General features: G+C 47.1%; 1 protein-coding gene and 1 pseudogene across 1 annotated transcript in view; one reads left to right on the forward strand and one right to left on the reverse strand.

The window, feature by feature from the left end:
• LOC122543522 (zinc finger protein 229-like) overlaps positions 1–21,445 on the reverse strand; it is a 97,718-nt gene that overhangs the window by 30,694 nt on the left and 45,579 nt on the right. The gene's annotated exons all lie outside the window — the stretch shown is intronic.
• The window catches only part of LOC122543515, an 87,270-nt pseudogene continuing 65,914 nt past the window's right edge, over positions 90–21,445 (forward strand).

Genomic DNA, 21,445 nt, shown 5'->3' on the forward strand with positions numbered 1-21,445 from the left:
TGACGACCAGATATCCTAAATTAATCTGGTGACCCATTTGCCAGCATTAGATTAGATTAGATTACCTACAGTGTGGAAAGGTCCACATATTTATCTTTCCCCTCTTACCCTAAACCTTCCTGTTCATGTACCCATCCAGCTGCTGCAAATGTTGCAATTGCACCTGCCTCTACAAATTCCTTTGGCAGTTTGTTCAATACACGTACTACCCTCTGCATGAAAAAGTTGCCTCTGAGGTCCCTTTTAAACCTTTTCCCTCTTACCCTAAACCTATGCCCCTCTAGTTTGGGACTCTGTACCCTGGGGAAAAGACATACAAAGGTTGGGCAGCCAACCAACATGCAAAAGGAATAAAATGTCGAGCCAAGAGGGGAGAAATTTGTGGCTCCAGCTTTTTCTACCCGATTGGCGTTTGGACCCTTAAAAATTTGTCGATAAAACCAGCCTCTCAACAAAACATACTGAGCATGCTCCTCGGTGTCAGTAAGGAGTGCGCATGTTCGCCGGTGTCAGCAAAGCAATGCACATGCTCCTTGGTGTCCGCAGAAATGGCACGCGACCGTCTTTCCATGGGCCAATTGGAAGCCCTGGAGAACCGGAAGGAGCCTGGTCTTCCTGCCAATCAGATTCCCCCCCCCACCACCCATTGTCTAAATGCGGAAGTTGGTCCCTGAGCTTCTGAAGCTGCTGCTGCTCCTCTCTCTGAATGAAGATTGAGCTTCACCCCAGACTGCAACTTACTTCCTCTGTCCAACATCGGTGAGTACAGCACTCTCTTTTCTCACCCCCTTTTCTATTTCTTTTTTTTCATTCTGGGGTTGAATTGTTGACTTGCAACAACTGAAAGGAAAGGGAGTGAATCCAGGGAGGGGACAGACCCTGGAAAAGTTGGTCCAGGTCTGTGTTTCAATTAGCACAGACACAGCAAATCTAGTACCACATACTTCCTCTGTCCAACATCGGTGAGTACAACACTTACTTTTCTCACCCCCTTTTCTATTTCTTTTTTTTCATTCTGGGGTTGAATTGTTGACTTGCAGCAACTGAAAGGAAAGGGAGTGAATCCAGGGAGGGGACAGACCCTGGAAAAGTTGGTCCAGGTCTGTGTTTCAATTAGCACAGACACAGCAAATCTAGTACCACAAGGTAAAGTTATAGGCTTTGCTGTGGGGAAAAAAATAAGCAGAAAGGTGCATTGTTTAAATGGTGATATATTGAACATAGAACATTATAACACAGTGCAGGCCCTTTGGCCCTCGTTGTGCCACCCTGTGAAATCAATCTGAAGCCCATCTAACACGATTCCATTCTCATCCATACGCCTATTCAATGGTCATGTAAATGCCTGTAAAGATGGTGAGTCCACAACTGTTGCAGGCAGTGCGTTCCACACCCCACTACTGAATAAGGAAACTACCTCTGACACCTGTCCTATATCTATCACCCCTCAATTTGAAGATATCTCCCCTCGTGCTAGCCATCACCATCTGAGGAAAAAGGCTCTCACTGTCCACCCAATCTAACCCTCTGATTATCTTACGTCTCAATTAAGTCACCTCTCAACCTTCTTCCCTCTAATCAAAAACATCTCGAGTCCCTCAACCTTTCCTCGTAAGACCTTCCCTCCATACCAGGCAACATCCTGGTAAATCTCCTCTGAATTCTTTCCAAAGCTTCTGCATCCTTCCTATAATGCGGTGACCAGAACTGCATGCACTACTCGCAAGTGCTGCCACATCAGAGTTTTGTACAGCTGCCACATGGTTCCATGGTTGTGGGCGGCACGGTGGCACAGTGGTTAGCACTGCTGCCTCACAGCGCCTGAGACCCGGGTTCAATTCCCGCCTCAGGCGACTGACTGTGTGGAGTTTGCATGTTCTCCCCGTGTTTGCGTGGGTTTCCTCCGGGTGCTCCGGTTCCCTCCCACAGTCCAAAGATGTGCAGGTCAGGTGAATTGGCCATGCTAAATTACCCATAGTGTTAGGTAAAGGGGTAAATGTAGGGGTATGGGTGGGTTGCGCTTCGGCGGGTCAGTGTGGACTTGTTGGGCCGAAGGGCCTGTTTCCACACTGTAATGTAATCTTAAAAAAAAAAAACTCGATCCCTTTACTAATAAAAACCGTATGCTGCCTTAACAGCCCTTTTAACCTGGGTGGCAACTTTGATGGATCTATGTACATGCACACCGAGATCTCTTTGCTCATCTACACCACCAAGAATCTTACCATTTGCCTGTATCCTGAATTCCTGTTACTCCTTCCAAAGGAATCACCTCACACTTTTCTTCATTAATCTCCATTTGCCACCCGTCAGCCCAGCTCTGCAGCTTCTCTCCGTCTCCCTGTGACCTACAAGATCTTTTGGCATTCTTCACAACGGTACCAACCTTCATTGTTATCCGCAGATTTACTAGCCCATCCTTCTTCACCCTCATCCATAAAATGACAAACAGCAGTGGACCCAAAGCAGATCCTTGCAGTACACCACTAATACCTGAACTCCAGGATGATCATCTCCCATCAACCACTACCCTGTGTCTTCTTTCAGCTAGTCAATTTCTGATCCAAACATTCAATCCCATGTCTCTGTATTTTCTGCAATAGCCTACAGTGGGGAACCTTATCAAACACCTTACTGAAATCCATATACACCACATCAATGGCTTTACCCTCATCCACCTGTTTGGTCACCTTCTCAAAGAACTCAATAAGGTTTGTGAGACACAATCTCCCCTTCACAAAACCGTGTTGACTATCCCTAATCAACTTATTCCTATCGAGACGATTATAAATCCTATCTCTTATAATCTTTTCAAACACTTTACGCACAACCTAGGTAAGACTCGCGGACCTGTAATTACCGGGTTGTCTTTACTCCCCTTGAATAACGGAACAACACTTGCTATCCTCCAGCCTTCTGGTACTACTCCTGTAGACAATGACAACATAAAGATCAAAGCCAAAGGCTCGGCTATCTCCTCCATGACTTCCAAGAGAATCCTAGGATAAACCCCAACTGGCTCGGGGGATTTATCTATTTTCACACTTTCTAGAATTTCTAACACTGCCTCCTTGTGAACCTCCATCTCATCTAGTCTCGTAACCTGTTTAACAGTATTCTGCTCAACAACATTGTCTTTTTCCAGTGTTAATACTGATGAAAAATATTCATTTAGCGCTTCCCCTATTTCCTGTGACTGCAGGCACAACTTCCTGCCACTGTCCTTGATTGGCCCTAATCTTACTCAAATCATTCTTTTATCCCTTTATATATCTGTGGAAAGGATCAGGGAAAACCCGAAAGCTATCTGCCAACAACTTCTCACGTCCCCTCCTCACTCATCTCCGCTCTCTTTAGGTCTTTCCTGGCTATCTTGTAACTCAATTGCCCTAACTGAGCCTTCATATCTCATCCTAACATAAGCTTTCTTCCTCCTCTTGACAAGAGATTCAACTTCCTTAGTAAACCACGGCTCCTGCGCTTGACAACTTCTCCCTGTTTGACAGGTACATACTTATCAAGGACACACAGTAGTTGTTCCTTAAGTAAGCTCCATATTTCTATTGTGCCCATCCCCTGCAGATTCCTTCCCCATCCTATGCATCCTAAATCGTGTCTAATTGCATCGTAATTGCCTTCTGGTCTATACCTATCCCTTTCTATTGCTAAAGGAAACTAACTGAATTGTGGTCACTATCACCAAAGTGCTCACCTACCTCCAAATCTAATGCCTGGCCAGGTTCATTACCCAGTACTAAATCTAATGTGGCCTTGCCCCTTGTTGGCCTGTCTACATACTGTATCAGAAAACCCTCCTGCACACAATGGCCAAAAACTGATCCATCTAAAGTACTTGAACTATAGTATTCCCGGTCAATATTTGGGAAGTTGAAGTCTCTCATAACAACTACCCTGTCACTCTTGCTCTTATCCAGAACCATCTTTGCTATCCTTTCCTCTAAATCTCTGGAACTATTTGGAGGCCTATATAAAACTCCCCAAAAGGGTGGCCTCTCCTTTCTATTTTCTAATCTCAGCCCATACTACCTCAATTGATGAGTCCTCAAACGTCCTTTCTGCAGCCGTAATATCGTACTGGACTAACAGTGTCACACCCCCACCTCTTTTACCATCTTCTGTATTCTTACCCCTCTGGTTTAGGTGTAGACCATCCTGTTTGTAGAGGTCCCACCTACCCAGAAACAGCCTCAATTATTGAGTAATCCAAATCTCCTTCCCCCGCCCCATTCCTGTAGCCACATGTTCAACTGCTCTCTCACGAGCACGTGGCATGGGCAACAAGCTAGAGATAACAACTGTTTGTCTGAGGTCTAAGCTGCCACCCTTGCTCCCTGAATCTTTGCCTTAAACCCCCATCTCTCGCCCTGTCTGTCGTTGGTGCCTATGTGGACCACTACTTGGGCTGCTCCCCCTCCCCTGCAAGGATCCTGAAAACATGATCATAGAACATAGAACATAGAACATAGAAGAATACAGCGCAGTACAGGCCCTTGGGCCCTCGATGTTGCGCCGATCCAAGCCCACCCAAACTACACTAACCCACTATCCTCCATATACCTATCCAATGCCCTCTTAAATGCCCATAAAGAGGGAGAGTCCCCCCCCCCCCCCCCAACAACAGTATCCAAAATGGTATACTTGTTGAGGGGATGTGGAGAAAGTGAGGGCTGCAGATCAGAGTCGAAAGGTGTGGCGCTGGAAAAGCACCTCAGGTCAGACAGTATCAGAGGAGCAGGAGAGTCGCTGTTTCAGGCCCTTCAGGAATGATGTGTGGATGTACAAAGGGGCCTCAGCGTCCTTCTACACCAGTCACTGCCAGTTGTCAGACAGGTACAGCAAGCAATCAGCAAGGCAAGTGGTCTGTTGGGAAGAGGTATTGAGTTGAGAAGTGGGAATGTCTTCCTGCAGTTAGGGGGTCATTGAATATCTCCAAGACTGAGTTCATTTGATTTTTGAACAACAAAGAAGTGGATGGTTGAGGGAAGGCAAGAAAATGGTTTTAAGACCAATACAGAACAGTTACAGAAACAGACCCTTCAGTCCAACTCGTCCCTGCTGACTGGTCCTCAAACTAAAGTAGACCTACGAGCCTGTGTTTAGCCCATATCCCTCCGAACCTTTCCTATTCACGTACTTATCTAAATGTTTTTTAAACATTTTAACTGTAGCTGCATCCACCACTTTCGCTAGACATCCATTCAACTCGTGAACCACTCTGCATGAAAAAAGGTGCCCCTCGTGTCTTTTTAAAATCTTTCTCCTGCCACCTTCAAAATTTGCTCCAAATCTTGAAACCCCCCACCCTAAGGGCAGAGGACATCTGCCATTCACCTCCCCTATATCCCACATGATTTTTAATGGTCTATAAGGTCACACCTCAACCTCCTAGGCTGGGAATTTTTTCACTGGAGCATATCTCTCTGGCTGAAGAGGTTTCTCCTTCTCTCCATTCTGAAAGGTCTTCCCCTTACTCCAAGACTGTATCCTCATCCTCAGGTCCTGGTCTCTGCTGCTAATGGAAACATCCTCCCAACATCCACTCTGTCCAGGCCGTTCTGTCTGCTTCAATTAAATCCCCCCCCCCGCCCACCAAACCGAGTGTGGCCCTGTTCATTAGCATGAACCAGCCCCTTCAGGATGAGGTACAGCAGGGATTAGGTTCAGCAAAGTGAGGGTCCGAGGTGTGGCAGGTGAAGTTTAATTTAGATAAATGAGGTGTTGCATTTTGGAGACATAAATTGTACAATATAGGATGTAGACAGTTAATGGGAATGTTGCAGAGCAAAGAGACCTTGCAGTGCAGGTTCATAGTTCCTTGAAAGTACAGTTGCAGATAGATAGGATAGTGAAGAAGACGTTTGGTATGCTTGCCTTTATTGGTCAGTATATTCAGTATAGGAATGGTGGTCACAGCGGCTGGACATTACATTGATTAGGCCACTTTTGAATACTGCGTTCAGTTCTGGTCACCGTGACAGGAAAGATGTTGCAAAACTTTGAAAGCATTTGGAGAAGACTTACAAGGTTGTTGCCAGAGTTGGAGGGTTTGAGTAATAGGAAGAGGCTGAATAGGCTGGGGCTGTTTTCCCTGGAGCATCGGAGGCTGAGGGGTGACTTTATACAAGCTCATAAGGGCCATGGATAGGGTGAAGAGCTGAAATCTTTTCTCCTGAGTAGGGGAGTCCAAACCTAGAGAGTATAGGTTAGAGGGGAAGGATTTAAAAGGGACCTGAGGGGCAACCTTTTCGTGCAGAGGGTGGTGCGTGTATGAAATGAGCTTCCAAATGAAGTGGTGGGGGCTGGTACAATTATAACATTTTAAAAAGCATCTGGATTAAATTTGAATAGGAAGGGTTCAGTGATATGGGCCAAATGCTGGCAAATGGGAGTAGATTACTTTCGGATATCTGGTCAGCATGGACGAGTTGAACTGAATGATCTCTTTCTGTGCTGTGTGACTAATAGTCTTTGGTGAAAGCAGATGTGTCATTGCAAAGACTGGACTTTCAGAGCAGTTTTCAAAGATGCTTTGCCCTTACTGGGAGCGGAAGGAGTTACAATGAAACCTTTCATTTGTGAGACAGCAACCTTAGAGGTCTCTCAAAATTGAGGGGCATGGATAGGGTAAATAGGCAAAGTATTTTCCCTGGGGTCAGAGTCCAGAACTGGAGGGCATAGGTTTAGGGTGAAAGGGAAAGATATAAAAGAGACCTAAGGGGCAACTTTTTCAGTGGTAAATGTATGGAATGAGCTGCCAGAGGAAGTGGTGGAGGCTACTGTAACAATTGCACCTTTAAGAGGCATTTGGATGGGTATATGAATAGGAAGGGTTTGGAGGAATATGGGCCGGGTGCTGGCAGGTGGGACTAGATTGGGTTGGGATATCTGGTTGGCATGGACGGGTTGGACCGAAGGATCTGTTTCCATGCTGTACGACTCTCTATGACTGAGTGAGCAAGCATATCTGGGATTTTAGTGGAAATTGGGAATTCATTGCACTGTGGGGGTGAAGTGCTCTAAGGTTTACCAACAGTAAGTAAAGTTTGCTGAGTGGGGACCCAGTGAGGGGTTAGGTGGGTTTTTGTTTTAAACTGCCCATTTCTTTCAGCCTCCAACACTGTTTCCAATGCTGGGCATCAGAGGGAGCGGTGAATCAGTAACTGGTATCGATGGAAGCCTTACAATTCTCAGTGCTGTAGGTATTGCGTTGTTTCATCAGCATTGTAAATGTTACTGTCACGAGAAATGATTAAGCAGATAGATAACACAAATACGAGGGCAGGGTGGGACTGAGGATCTGAAATCTGAATACAGGTTGTTAGGAGCAACCATTTAATACATGCTCTTACTAACATAAGCAGCAACAAAATGGCTTCTTATTGCACGTAACATGACAATATGGCTCAAATCGACAATTCTGCTTAAAAGCTGTATAAAATGGCTTTTAACCCTACTAAAAGCTGCATTCCGGATTTAACCATTGTGTGCTTTAGCAAAGATTAGCAGACAATGCTTCCTTTGCAGCATAGAAATAACTAGACATGATAAGATATTACTAGCCATCCTAACTGATCTTGCAAGTGCAGATGCGGTGCTTAGATGTGTAAAGCAAGGTTGGTTCCCAGGAAATATCTTTGGGTTAAGTTGCTGTCAATAATGTCATTTTATTAAATTTGATTGGTAATTGTTTGAATCTGCTGTGTAATTGTGGCTGTACTTTTCAAAAAAGATATAAAAATGTCTTTGTCTTAAGCCATGTGTGCAGTTTCTCTGAGGGACACAGAAGTGTTTAACCTCTGTTGCTAGACAACCAGTACCTGGCCGTAAAATAAAGTGTGAAATCTTACAGAACCAGTCTGAATTGCTAGTGTTTATTGACTGATTGTGGAACAGAGAGATTAGATTACTTAGTGTGGAAACAGGCCCTTCGGCCCAACAAGTCCACAACGACCCACCGAAGCGCAACCCACCCAGACCCATTCCCCTAATGCTACGGGCAATTTAGCATGGTCAGTTCATCTAACCTGCACATTTTTGGATTGTGGGAAGAAACCCACGCAAACACGGGGAGAATGTGCAAACTCCACACAGTCTCGGGAATGGAACCCGGGTCTCTGGTGCTGAGGCAGCGGTGCTAACCACTGCATGCCACCATGCCAGGGGAGTCCAGATCTTCAGGATCTTGTCGATTGATTTGCAGAAGGTGGGTGGCTCTGGGTGCTGTGATCCAGGGCAAGTACAACTGCGGTAAATCTCCGAAGCCCTATAGTGTGGAAGCAGGCCATTCGGCTCATCAGGTCCACACTGACCCCCCTCCGAAAAGCATGCCAAAAATAAAACCCTGTCCTCCATTGATCTCCCTGTTCCCACAGAGTAAGATATCGGTCTGTTCTCAGCTCGGTTGGATTTCTGCTGAAGCTTTGACCCCCTTTTTACACCTTCCAGAACAATAAAACATTTAGTCGGTCAGGACCGAACCTTCAGTCTCCCAGCCTGTCAGCGATCCAGGCAGTGTCATTGTGGTGGGGAATAAAACAAGAAAAATGAAACAAAATTAGAAATAAATGCTCGGTTGGTGTTTGTGGTTAATGTTTATTCATTAGAAAGTAAACCAGAAATAGGGGTCTCCCAGGATTCTTATATGCCCGATGTGAGGAATTCTCTCTCCCTTACATCTAAGTAATAGTACTGAGCTATGATTTATAACAATACAGTATTTACATTAATAGAAATACATCATCTGTTAACAAATAGACAGCAAGATATGTAGACAGGCCAACAAGAGGTGAGGCCATACTGGATTTGGTTCTGGGTAACGAACCAGGCCAGGTGTTAGAATTAGAGGTAGGTGAGCACTTTGGGGATAGTGACCATAATTCGGTGATTTTTACACTCGTGATGGAGAGGGAAAAGTGTGTACTACAGGGCAAGAGTTAAACCTGGGGTCAGGGAAATTATGATGCGGTGAGCCATGACTTAGGATGTGGACCTTGCAAGTGCAGATGCGGAAAATAGTGTCGGGAGATAAAGGTGCTTGGATGTGTAAAGCAAGGTTGGTTCCCAAGAAATATCATTGGGTTATGCTGCTTTCAAAAAAGATATAAAAATGTCTTTGTCTTAAGCCATGTGCGCAGTTTCTCTGAGGGACACAGAAGTGTTTAACCTCTGTTGCTAGACAACCAGTACCTGGCCGTAAAATAAAGTGTGAAATCTTACAGAACCAGTCTGAATTGCTAGTGTTTATTGACTGACTGACTGGCCGTAAAATAAAGTGTGAAATCTTACAGAACCAGTCTGAATTGCTAGTGTTTATTGTGGAACAGAGAGATTAGATTACTTAGTGTGGAAACAGGCCCTTCGGCCCAACAAGTCCACACCGACCCACCGAAGCGCAACCCACCCAGACCCATTCCCCTAACGCTACAGGCAATTTAGCATGGTCAGTTCATCTAACCTGCACATTTTTGGACTGTGGGAAGAAACCCACGCAAACACGGGGAGAATGTGCAAACTCCACACAGTCTCGGGAATGGAACCCGGGTCTCTGGTGCTGAGGCAGCGGTGCTAACCACTGCGTGCCACCATGCCAGGGGAGTCCAGATCTTCAGGATCTTGTCGATTGATTTGCAGAAGGTGGGTGGTTCTGGGTGCTGTGATCCAGGGCAAGTACAACTGCGGTAAATCTCCGAAGCCCTACAGTGTGGAAGCAGGCCATTTGGCTCATCAGGTCCACACTGACCCCCTCCGAAAAGCATGCCAAAAAAAAACACTGTCCTCCATTGATCTCCCTGTTCCCACAGAGTAAGATGTTGGTCTGTTCTCAGCTCGGTTGGATTTCTGCTGAAGCTTTGACCCCCTTTTTACACCTTCCAGAGCAATAAAACATTTAGTCGGTCAGGACCCAACCCAGAGTCTTCCAGCCTGTCAGTGATCCAGACACAGAATGTCATTGTGGTGGGGAATAAAACAAGAAAAGTGAAACAAAATTAGAAATAAATGCTCGGTTGGTGTTTGTGGTTAGTGTTTTAGGTTAATGTTTATTCATTAGAAAGTAAACCAGAAATAGGGGTCTCCCAGGATTCTTATATGCCCGATGTGAGGAATTCTCTCTCCCTTGCATCTAAGTAATAGTACTGAGCTATGATTTATAACAATACAGTATTTACATTATGTATTTCTATTAATCTGTTATCAAATAGACATCGAGATATACAGCACTGAAAGACTTTTTGATCTAACATATCCATGCAGACAAGGTGTTAATCTAGTTACATTTGCCAGCATTTAGCCCATATCCGTACAACCCTTCCTATTCACATACCCATCCAGATGCCTTTTAAATGTAATTGTACCGGCCACTTCCTCTGGCAGCTCGTTCTGTACACGCACCACTAGCTGTGTAAAAATGTTGCCGCTTAGATCCCTTTTAAATGGTTCCCCTCCCTCGCCTAAACCTCTGGTTTTGGACACCCCCACCCTGGAGAAAAGACCTTGCCTATTTACTTTATCCATGCCCCTCATGATTTCATCAAGTTTTATAAGGTCACCCCTCCACCTCTGATGCTCCAGGAAAACAGCTCTTTCGTATTCAGCCTCTACTTATACCACAACTCTCCAACCCAGTCAGGGTGGCATGGTGGCTCAGTGGTCAGCACTGCTGCCTCACAGCGCCAGGGACCCAGGTTTTATTCCAGCTTCTGGCGACTGTCTGTGTGGAGTTTGCACATTCTCAGTGTCTGCGTGGGTTTCCTCTGGGTGCTCTGGTTTCCTCCCACAGTCCCAAAATGTGCAGGAAAGGTGAATTGGTCATGCTGAATTGCCCGTAGTGTTAGGTGCATTAGCTAGGAGGAGTGGGTCTGGGTGGACAAGTTGGGCTGAAGGGCCTGTTTCCACACTGTAGGGAAGCTAGTCAAAAAGCCCTGGTGACATCCTTCTCAATCTCTTCTGCACCCTTTCAAATTTCACAACATCCTTCCTATCCTCTAGCAGGGAGACCAGTATCAAATGAAATATTCCAAAAGTGGCCTAACGAATGTCCTGTACGGCTGCAATCCAATGCAATCGATGGGACAAAGACCCTCTTTCTGCACTGCAAGGATTTTGTGACTTTATTCTGTGTCCCAGTCAATTTTAGTCACTATCTCTGGTGTATGGTTTGTCAAGATGGGATCACTGGTACCAGCATTGCACACAATACTCCAAAAAGAAGCCTAACTCATTTCCTGTACAGCCACAACATGATCTCCCAACTGACCAATAAAGTCAAGTGTACCAAACATCTTTCACTATCCTGTCTAATTGCGACTCTACTTTCAAGGAACTATGAACCTGCCAGATGAGTCATTCAGCATGAAACAGACCTTCGGTCCAACCAGTCCATGCCAACCATAATCCCAAATTAAACTAGTCACACCAGCCTGCTGCTGACCTTTTCTCCCTATTCACATACTTGTCCACATGGCTTTTAATTGTACCCTCATCCACCACTTCCTCAGGAAGTTCATTCCACGCATGAATCACCCTTGAGAACATGGAACAATACAGCATGGAACAGGCCCTTCGGCCCACGATGTTGTACTGAACATTTGTCCTAGCTTAAGCACCCATCCATGTACCTATCCAATTGCCGCTTAAAGATCGCCAATGATTCTGACTCTGCCACTCCCACAGGCAGCGCATTCCATGCCCCCACCACACTCTGGGTAAAGAACCTACCTCTGACATCCCCCCTATACCTTCCACCCTTCACCTTTAAATTTATGTCCCCTTGTAACACTGTGTAAAATTAGTATTTGAACGGCTAGGATGAGGTTGAATTGAAATGGTTCATAAAATAAACAGTTTCTCCCAAACCCCCGACAGCAGCTATGGTAGCACCTCCAACTCTGGGTCTTCCCCTCCCCATGTGCTTCAGCTGCAGGGCAGCACAGGCCCACTGCCTGCCCTGCCCCCATTGATCCATTGTGATGTCACAATGCGGAGGTAGCCCTGTCAGTTTCAGAGTGAAACTCCCTCCCTCCCTCTGGGCAACATGGAATCCCTATAGTGTGGAAACAGGCCCTTTGGCCCAGCAAGTCCACACCGACCCTCCAAAGGATATCCCACTCAGACCCATTCCCCTATTATTCTACATTTACCCCTGACTAATGCACCTAACCTAGACATCCCTGAACACTATGGGGCAATTTAGCATGGTCAATTCACCTAATTTGCATATCTTTGAATTGTGGGAGGAAACTGGAGCAAACCCACGCAGACATGGGGAGAATGTGCAAACTCCACACAGGCAGTCGCCTGAGGCTGGAATTGAACCCGGGTCCCTGATGCTGTGAGACAGCAGTGCTAACCACTGAGACACCGTGCTATCGTCCATTTGGGAGCAAAGCAATGTCTCCCCTTTCCATTCCTCATCCTGAGAGAGAGATTGGCACTCTGATATAAAATGTAGACACATGTTGCTTCATATGGTGTATATCTGATATTGTTGGCTGTTGTAAAAGCTTCTTTGCAATTATTCTTCTAATTACCTTGTAAAGTAGTAATGGATTTTTTTAGATTAGATTTCCTACAGTGTGGAAACAGGCCCTTCAGCCCAACCAGTCCACACCGACCCTCCGAGTAACCCACCCAGACCCATCTCCCTCTGACTAATGCACCTAACACTATGGGCAATTTAGCACGGCCAATTCACCTGACTTGCACATTTTTGGATTGTGGGAGGAAACCAGAGCACCCGGAGGAAACCCACGCGGACACAAGGAGAATGTGCAAACTCCACACAGACAGTCACCCGAGGCTGGAATCAAACCTGGGACCCTGGTGCTGTCAGGCAATATTGCTAACCACTGAGCCACCGTGCTGCCCATGTAATGGAGTTACATATTGTATTTCTTGTCTTTTTTTTAATTTAATAGAACAGCAGGAAGTCATTCAGCAACTTTACTGACTTTCTTTTCTCAAGTAGCCTTGACATTTCATTATCATGTCCCTGATTCAGCTCCATTGCCAGCACCTTTTGTAGGAAGGTTGTCCCAGGTCATTGTCACCTAAATGACGTTTTCCTCCATTCACACCTAAGACTATCTGGCTGCATGAGGGTTTTCTGGTTTCTGTATGCTGGGTAATATGTGATCAGCAGGCATCGGGCAATCTATAGCAATTGCCAACTATGTTATGTTAATTTAAGTGTACTGATGGTTGTCACTTACGTTGTGAAGTTTTTTTGCAGGCAGACATGCGGAAAGAAATCTGAAAGCAATTGCTACATCGACTTTTGATGGAACCACTTGATTCATTGGAACTTGAATATCAGCAGCCATTCAAATCGAGAAGAAATGTCTGTTTGAGATTTTGGATGCTGGTGTGGCAGGAAGAATACTGAGATACCCGAGTGAGGGAGATTCGGTGTGCTGACTGTGAAAAGTGCTTCAAACCATTTACTCAGTTTGGAGGAATCAAAATCTCACCCCTCATGGTGGGGAAAGACTGTGTACCCGTTCTGTTTGTAATTTCAAACCCAGAGTGACACAAGGAAAGCTCTCCCCATGGGGAAACCGTGGAAATGTGGGGAATGTGGGAAAGGATTCCCTTCCCCCTCGGTGCTGGAAATGCACAGACGCGTTCACACCGGGGAGAGGCCATTCACCTGCTGTGTGTGTGGGAAGGGATTCAGTGATGTGAGCAACCTGCGGAAACACGAGCGGGTCCACACGGGAGAGAAGCCCTACACATGCTTGGTGTGCGGGAAGGGGTTCGCTCAGTCAGCTGCCCTGCTGATCCACAAGCGGGTCCACACAGGGGAGAGGCCGTTCTCCTGCCCTGAGTGTGGGATGACCTTTCGTCATGTGAGCAACATGCGGAAGCACGAGCGTGTCCACACGGGGGAACGGCCCTACAGGTGCCCCGACTGCGGGAAGGGGTTTGCTTGCTCGGCTAACCTGCTGATCCACCAGCGGGTCCACACGGGGGAGAGGCCGTACACCTGCTCAGAGTGCGGGAAGGGATTCATTGATTCTTCAAGCCTGCAGACCCACAAGCGGGTCCACACGGGGGAGAAGCCATTCACCTGCCCTGACTGCGGGAGGGACTTCAGTCACGCGGGCAACTTGCGGAAGCATCAGTGGGTCCACACCGGGGAGAGGCCATTCACTTGCTCCGAGTGCGGGAAGGGATTCATTGATTCTTCTGGCCTGCTGACCCACCAGCGGGTCCACACCGGGGAGAGGCCATTTGTCTGCTCCGAGTGCGGGAAGGGATTCATCGATTCTTCCAGCCTGCTGACCCACCAGTGGGTCCACACTGGGGAGAGGCCGCTCACCTGCTCTCAGTGCGGGAAGAGATTCACCAGCTCCTCCCACCTGCGGAGGCACCAGCGAGTTCACGTGCCATCACAGGGGGGATTGAAGGAGTGACAGCCGTGTGCCATTATCGACTGGACTACCAACCCAGTTCTGGGGACAGCCCGGTTCCAATCCCGGCATGGCCCGATGGCGGAATTGGAATTTGGACAGAATCCTGGAGTATGGAATCTAATGATGAAACCATATTCTGGGAAAAAGAAACCCCATCTGATTCACTCTTGTCCTTTTTCAGGGAAGGAAACTGCCGTTGCGGAAAAGGATTCACTCAGTGGTTTCAGCTGCATCTTTTACCTGGTCTGGCCTACACGTGACTCCAGACCCACAGCAGTGTGGTTGAGACCTGACCAACGCCGCCTCCTCCCCCCACACACAGTGCAAATCTGCGGGGAGAAATTTAGTTGGATGCAGTGTGTCGGTTGAAATTGCTGAGTAGGGCAATACTTTCTGCGTGTTTAGGCTGTACCAAGGATCCAATTATAAAGGGACAACTCAGCTGACCAATAGTAACGGCAGTGGGGTTGGAGGGGGGAGTGTGTGAGCTGATTGGAAAAAAAAAATTTTCGTACACCTTTTTTTGCTGGGGTGATCAGAAGCTGTAACAAAGTTGGGTCGCAATAAAGGTTACTTGAACTTATCGCCTGGCTCAGACTCTCATTGAAAGCTGTGAGATCCAAATTGTTTTTGTTTTAAAGCTGCTGATTTCTTTCAGCCTCCAGCACTAATTTTCCAATGTCGTGTATCAGAAGGAGCAGTGAATGAACAGCTAGTATTGTTAGAAACTGTAATTTTTTCAGGAGTGCCGGTACTGCATCGTTTCATCAGCATTGTAAAGTTTACTGCAGCACTGGGAGGTGTGGGCTGTGTTCACTAGACACGATGTGGAGGAGTCGATGTTGGACTGGGGTGGACAAAGTTAAAAATCACACTACACCAAGTTGTAGTCCCACAAGTTTATTTGGAAGCGCTAGCTTTCAGAGCGCTGCTCCTTCATTGGGTAGCTGTATAGCAGGATCATAAGACACAGAATTTATAGCAAAATATCACAGCGTCATGCAACTGAAACAATATATTGAACAAACCTAGATTGCTGTTAAGTCTTTCATCTTTTAGTATGGGTTGCAAGTTTCAGTTCATTAATATGTCAACCTCAGAGGTTCTTTTAAGTCACATCCTCAATGTAACTTAAGGCTTTATTTAAAAAAAAGTTAATTCTCAGCTCAGACAATGCATGAAAGGTGTGAGGTTAGAGTCTGTGTACCCCAATTTTGAGTCAGACTGGTTCTATTTCCAAGTAGGAATTTTATAAAATATTACATGGATTGACTGCCTGCAGATTGTGCACTTTTTCAGCAAAATAGGATGTATCTGTAAATTTGCCCCATAGACTTAGGTGTGTGTGTGTGTGTGTGTGTGAGAGAGAGAGAGAGCAAGCAAGTGAACGTGTAAGAGAGTGTCCATGCTTGGTAAAGTGTGTGTGTGATGGAGTATAAGCTTGTGAGAGGGTATGTACATGGGTGAGAGTGTATAGTGTACTGTATTTGGGTCATCTGTAGTGTGACATCAACCCAAGGTCCCGGTTGAGGCCATCCTCACGGGTACCCAACTTGGCTATCAGCCTCTGCTCAGCTCCGAGAAACGATGAAGCAGTTACACAACACACATTGGAGAGGGCAGGGTGGGACTTGTCTCTTGATTTCCAGAAGGTGGGAGGCTCTGGATGCTGTGATCTAGGGCAAACACATGCTGGAGGACCTTTGGCTCAGAGAGATGGAGCTGGAAGCCAGGCTGCAGACACCTTGGAGGGGGGAAGTTAACCAGACACTTTATTCCAGCAGACGGTTATTCCCCTCTGGATAGACCCTTCTGATGGGGTCAATGGACAGGGTCAGGAGGGTGTGGGCGCAAGTCAGGCAGGTAAAGGGCCTCTGAGCGAGGGCTGCACGTGGGTGGAGCTAACTGGCTTGGTGGTGGGAGTTAGACCAATGTTAGGATGGGGGAGGTGGTGGTAAGGGACAGAATAATGACCGGGATTGTCTCTGTTCTCTGCAGTTGGCAGCAGGGGGCCAGATGGCGTCTGTGTCTTCTAGGAGAAAGTGAGGACTGCAGCTGCTGGAGATCAGATGTGTTTCCAGCATCACATTTTCAGTTGATTCCTGAAGAAGGGCTCATGCCTGAAACATTGATTCTCCTGCTCCTTGGATGCTGCCTGCTGCGCTTTTCCAGCAACACATTTTCAACTCTGGCATCTGTGTCTGTCTGGTACCAGGATTCAGGAAATGATGTGCTCAGGGCTGGAGAAGTCCTTTTATAGAATGATTTGGATATGAAAATAGGAGGTACAGTTAGTAAGTTTGTAGATGACACCAAAATTGGAGGTGTAGTGGACAGTGAAGAAAGTTACCTCAGATTACAACAGGATTTTGATCAGATGGGCCAATGGGCTGAGGAGTGGCAGATGGGAGTTTCATTTAGATAAATGCGAGGTGCTGCATTTTTGGGAAAGCAAATCTTAGCATAACTTATAATGGTGAGGTCCTAGGGAGTGTTGCTGAGCAAGGAGACCTTTAGAGTGCAGGTTCATAGCTTCTTGAAAGTAGAGTCGCAGGTAGATAGGACAGTGAAGAAGGTGTTCCTTTATTAGTCAGAGCATTGAGTATAGGTATTAGGATGTCATACCTTTTATTCCTGATGAAGGACTTTTGCCCGAAATGTCGATTTTGAAGCTCCTTGGATGCTGCCTGAACTGCTGTGCTCTTCCAGCACCACTAATCCAGTATTAGGATGTCATGTTGAGGCTGTACAGGACGTTGTTAGGCCACTTTTGGAATATTATATGTAATTCTGGTCTTGTTTTTGGAAGGATGTTGTGAAACTTGAAAGGGTTCAGAAAAGATTTAGAAGGATGTTGCCAGGATTGGAGAATTTGACCTACAGGGAGAGGCTGAACAGGCTGGGGCTATTTTCCCTGGAGTGTCAGAGGCTGAGGGGTGACCTCATAGAGGTTTGTAAAATCGTGAGGAGCGTGGATAGGATAAATAGACAAAGTCTTTTCCCAGCGGTGGGGGAGTCCAGAACTAGAGGGCATGGGTTTAGGGTGAGAGGGGAAAAACATAAAAGGGACCTAAGGGGCAACTTTTTCTCACACAGGGTAGTGCATGTATGGAATGAGCTGCTCGAGGAAGTGGTGGAGGCTGGTACAATTGTAACATTTAAAGGCATTTGGATGGGTATATGAATAGGAAGGGTTTAGAGGGATATGGGCCGGGCGCTGGCAAGTGGGACTAGATTGGGTTGGGATATCTGGTCGGCATGGACGGGTTGGACCGAAGGGTCTGTTTCTGTGCTGTACATCTCTATGACTCGAAGTGGGAAAGGGAGGTTGCAGCGGGTGTGGTCCAACAATGTCAGGAGGAGAGAGTCTGTGCTGAGGGCACATGAGAAGTTAGAAGCTACAAAGACAAAGCAGAACCTGAAAGCTCTGGGTGGCGCGGTGGCTCAGTGCTTAACAACTTTGGCATGTTCTCCCTCTTGTGACTGTGTGGATTACTTCAGGTCCTCCGGTTTGCTCCCACAGTTTAAATGTCTGCAGTTTCGGGTGGATCAGCCCTGCTCCAGTGTCCAGGAATGTGCAGGCTCGTGTGGGTTAGCCACGGGGAACTACAGGGCTGTCGGGTAATCAGGTGGGTCTGGGTGGGATGGTGTTTGGAAGGTTGTTGTGAATTCAATGGGCTGAATGGCCTGTTGGGATTAAGTGATTCCACTGCCTTAGCGACATGTATATTGACCCATGATTGCCCCAAGTCTGCTATGGGAGGACTGGGTTTCAGTCACTGAGACGCTGACACTGGTCCTGGGGAAGTTAGACTTTGTGCTGTCTATCCCTCCACCCACTGCACCCCTTCCATTCTCTCTCTGCCATCTCATTTTTTGTCACCCACCCCAGTCTTTCTCTTCTCTTTCCCCCCACATTCTGTCTCCATGTCCATTTTCTCTCTCTCTTATTCCCTCTCCCTTCTTCCACCTCCACCCCCCCCCCCCCCCCCATTCCCGTCCTTTCTCTTGCCTCAAGCCCTTCTAAGAGACAGAGAATGGATGGTGGTTATTCTGCATGGGAGATGGGGGTGCATGAGAAATGGCTGATCGTTAAAATTGACAATAGCAAAAATGATAGTGATGTTTCTGAATATTATCAATTTTATAAAAAAGCTGCAGACAGCTTTCTGGAACTTGTTGAAATGTATGCAGTTAGGCCACGGTTGAGGACAGGCCGTAAGAGATGAATGGTCTACTCTTAGTCTTGTGAAATTGGTTTTGACTATGTAGAAATAGAATCATAGAGTTTTGAGAAGACTTGTAGCTCAGGTTGAGGTTCTGTTTATAGGTTTGCTCGCAGAGCTGGAAGGTTCATTTCCAGACGTTTTGTCACCCTACTAGGTAACATCTTCAGTAGGCCTCAGGCGAAGCAGCCTGCATGATTCCTTTGTATTTTGTAAATGACATTAGTTTTGCTTGTTGTAAAAAAAAAACGCATAATAATTGTAACAAACAATGCTTTGGACAAACAGACAGAAAACTAGCCACCAGGATACATGAACACCAACTAGCCACAAAACGACCTGACCCCCTCTCACTCATATCCTTACGTACAGATAAGGAAGGACACCACTTCAACTGGGACAACACATCCATCTTAGGACAAGCCAAACCGAGACACACACGAGAATTCCTAGAAGCATGGCATTCCACAGGAAATTACATTACCAACCCAAATATGTAAATAGAAAGCAGGAATCATGTACACTGCTTCATCTGATACCTACTGAAGATGTTACCTAGTAGGGTGACGAAACATCTGGAAATGAACCTCCCAGCTCAGTGAACAAACCTACATAGAACCATAGAGTTAGAGAGCATGGAAACAACCCGTCTGTCCGTGCTGACCAGATATCCTAAATTAATCTAGTGCCATTTGCTAGCACGTAGCCTATATCCCTCTAAACCTTCCTATTCACATACCCATCTTTAATTTTACCAGCCTCCACTATTTTCCATGGCAGCATTCAATACACACACCAACCTATACGTGAAAACGTTGCCCCTTAGGTCCTTTTTGAATGTTTCCTCTAGTTCTGGACTCCCCCGCCCCAGGGAAAAAAAATCCTATCCATGACTCTCCATAAGGTCACCCCACAGCCTCCGACGCTCCAGGGGAAACAGCCCCAGCCTGTTCAGCCTCTCCCTGTAGCTCAAACCCTCCAACCCTGGCAACATCCTTGTAAATCTTTTCTAAACTCTTTTAAGTTTCACAACATCCTTCCTGATTAGTCAGTAATAGGCTGTGAACAATCTATATTGTTCAGGTGCTAAGACAGGGCTTTTCTGGAGGTGAATTAACTTTCACACTTTTTTTTTCTAATCCTTAGTACCTTTTTAAATCTTTCCTCCCCCTAACCCTGTGCCCTCTAGTTTGGGATTCCCCCTAACCCTGTGCCCTCTAGTTTGGGACTCCCCCTTCCCCTGAGGAAGAGACAGGCAAAAGGAGTGAGATGTGCAGTCACAGGGACAGAAACAATTGTGGCTCCCGCCTTTTTTATCCCAGATTGGCAATTGGACACAAAACCTGTCAGTCACACCCAGCGCCGGCTGCCATTGGTCAGGTGGAGTACGGTGCGTTCTGATTGGAGGGGGCGCGGATGACGCGCGTCACTGCAGGAGGAGACGTAAAGTAGAAGAAAAACAAAGATGGCGGCGCGAGGTGGATGGAGGTGACAGGTCGGAGCGGAGGCTGAAGCCCTCTCCACCAATCCCAACACCTGCGGTCAGTGCGGACTAATCGGAGAGCGACATTCGGCGGGGTGGGGTGGGACAAACGGCGACCGCAAAGTCGGCTGCCATTGGTCAGGTGGAGTAAGGTGTTTTCTGATTGGATGGGGGCGCGGATGACGCGCGTCACTGAAGGAGGAGACGGAATGGAGAAGAAAAACAAAGATGGCGGCGCGAGGCTGCGGTTTTCTCATCGACTCAGCGGGCGGTTTCTGACGGAGGGAGGGGGGGCAGACAGGCACCGTTTACCTCAGAAAATACCTTTAAAATACATTTCAAATTGAAGCCGGAACTTTCCGAACGAAAGTTGTGAAGAAAAGGAGACGGTCCCCGGTGGGGTTTATTGTTTATTTGTGTATAATTCCCGGGGCCCGGGAAGGGGGAGGTGACGGTTACCGGGTGAACGAGGAAAACAAATTAAAAATGTCGGCGGTGGAGGAGAGGGAGCCGGCGCCCCGCGGCTTCCGGAGCCCAGGAGCTCAACAACCCCCCCGGAGCTGGAGGAGGGTCCGAGCTCCAAGAAGCGGGGGGTCCGGCTGGAGGCTGGATTTGCTCAAGGCTTGTATCTATTAACTTATTTAAATGGTACCTACTGTGTATGGGGCTGTGGTTTACATTAAAACCGGAGGGTCCTGTCAGAGTGTTTGTTTATATTGAGCAGGTGTAGTCGGTGAAATACAAGATCCGGAGATGCCGGTGTTGGACTGGGGTGTACAAGGTTAAAGATCATTCCTGAGGAAGGGCTCATGCCCGAAACGTCGATTCTCCTGCTCCCTGGACGCTGCCTGACCTGCTGCGCTTTTTCCAGCAACACATTTTCAGCCAGGTTAAAGATCACACGGCACCAGGTTATAGTCCCCAACAGGTTTCCCGATTCCTCCGCCCTCCTGCAAAAATGCCATCCCGTATTCCCCGATTCCTCCGCCTCCGCCGTATCTGCTCCCTTGGAGGACCGGTTCCACCACAGAACACACCAGATGGCCGCCTCCTCCTCCTCCTCCTCCTTCAGAGACCGCAGTTTCCCTTCCCACGTGGTTAAAGATGCCCTCCGACGCATCTCGTCCACATCCCGCACCTCCGCCCTCACACCCCACCCCTCCAACCCGTAACGAGGACAGGACGCCCCCGGTGCTCACCTTCCACCCTGCAAACCTCCGCATAAACCAAATCATCCGCCGACATTTCCGCCACCTCCAAACAGACCCCACCCACCAGGGATATATTTCCCTCCCCACCCCTTT

Source organism: Chiloscyllium plagiosum, chromosome 44, assembly GCF_004010195.1.
Source record: "Chiloscyllium plagiosum isolate BGI_BamShark_2017 chromosome 44, ASM401019v2, whole genome shotgun sequence".
NCBI lineage: Eukaryota > Metazoa > Chordata > Chondrichthyes > Orectolobiformes > Hemiscylliidae > Chiloscyllium > Chiloscyllium plagiosum.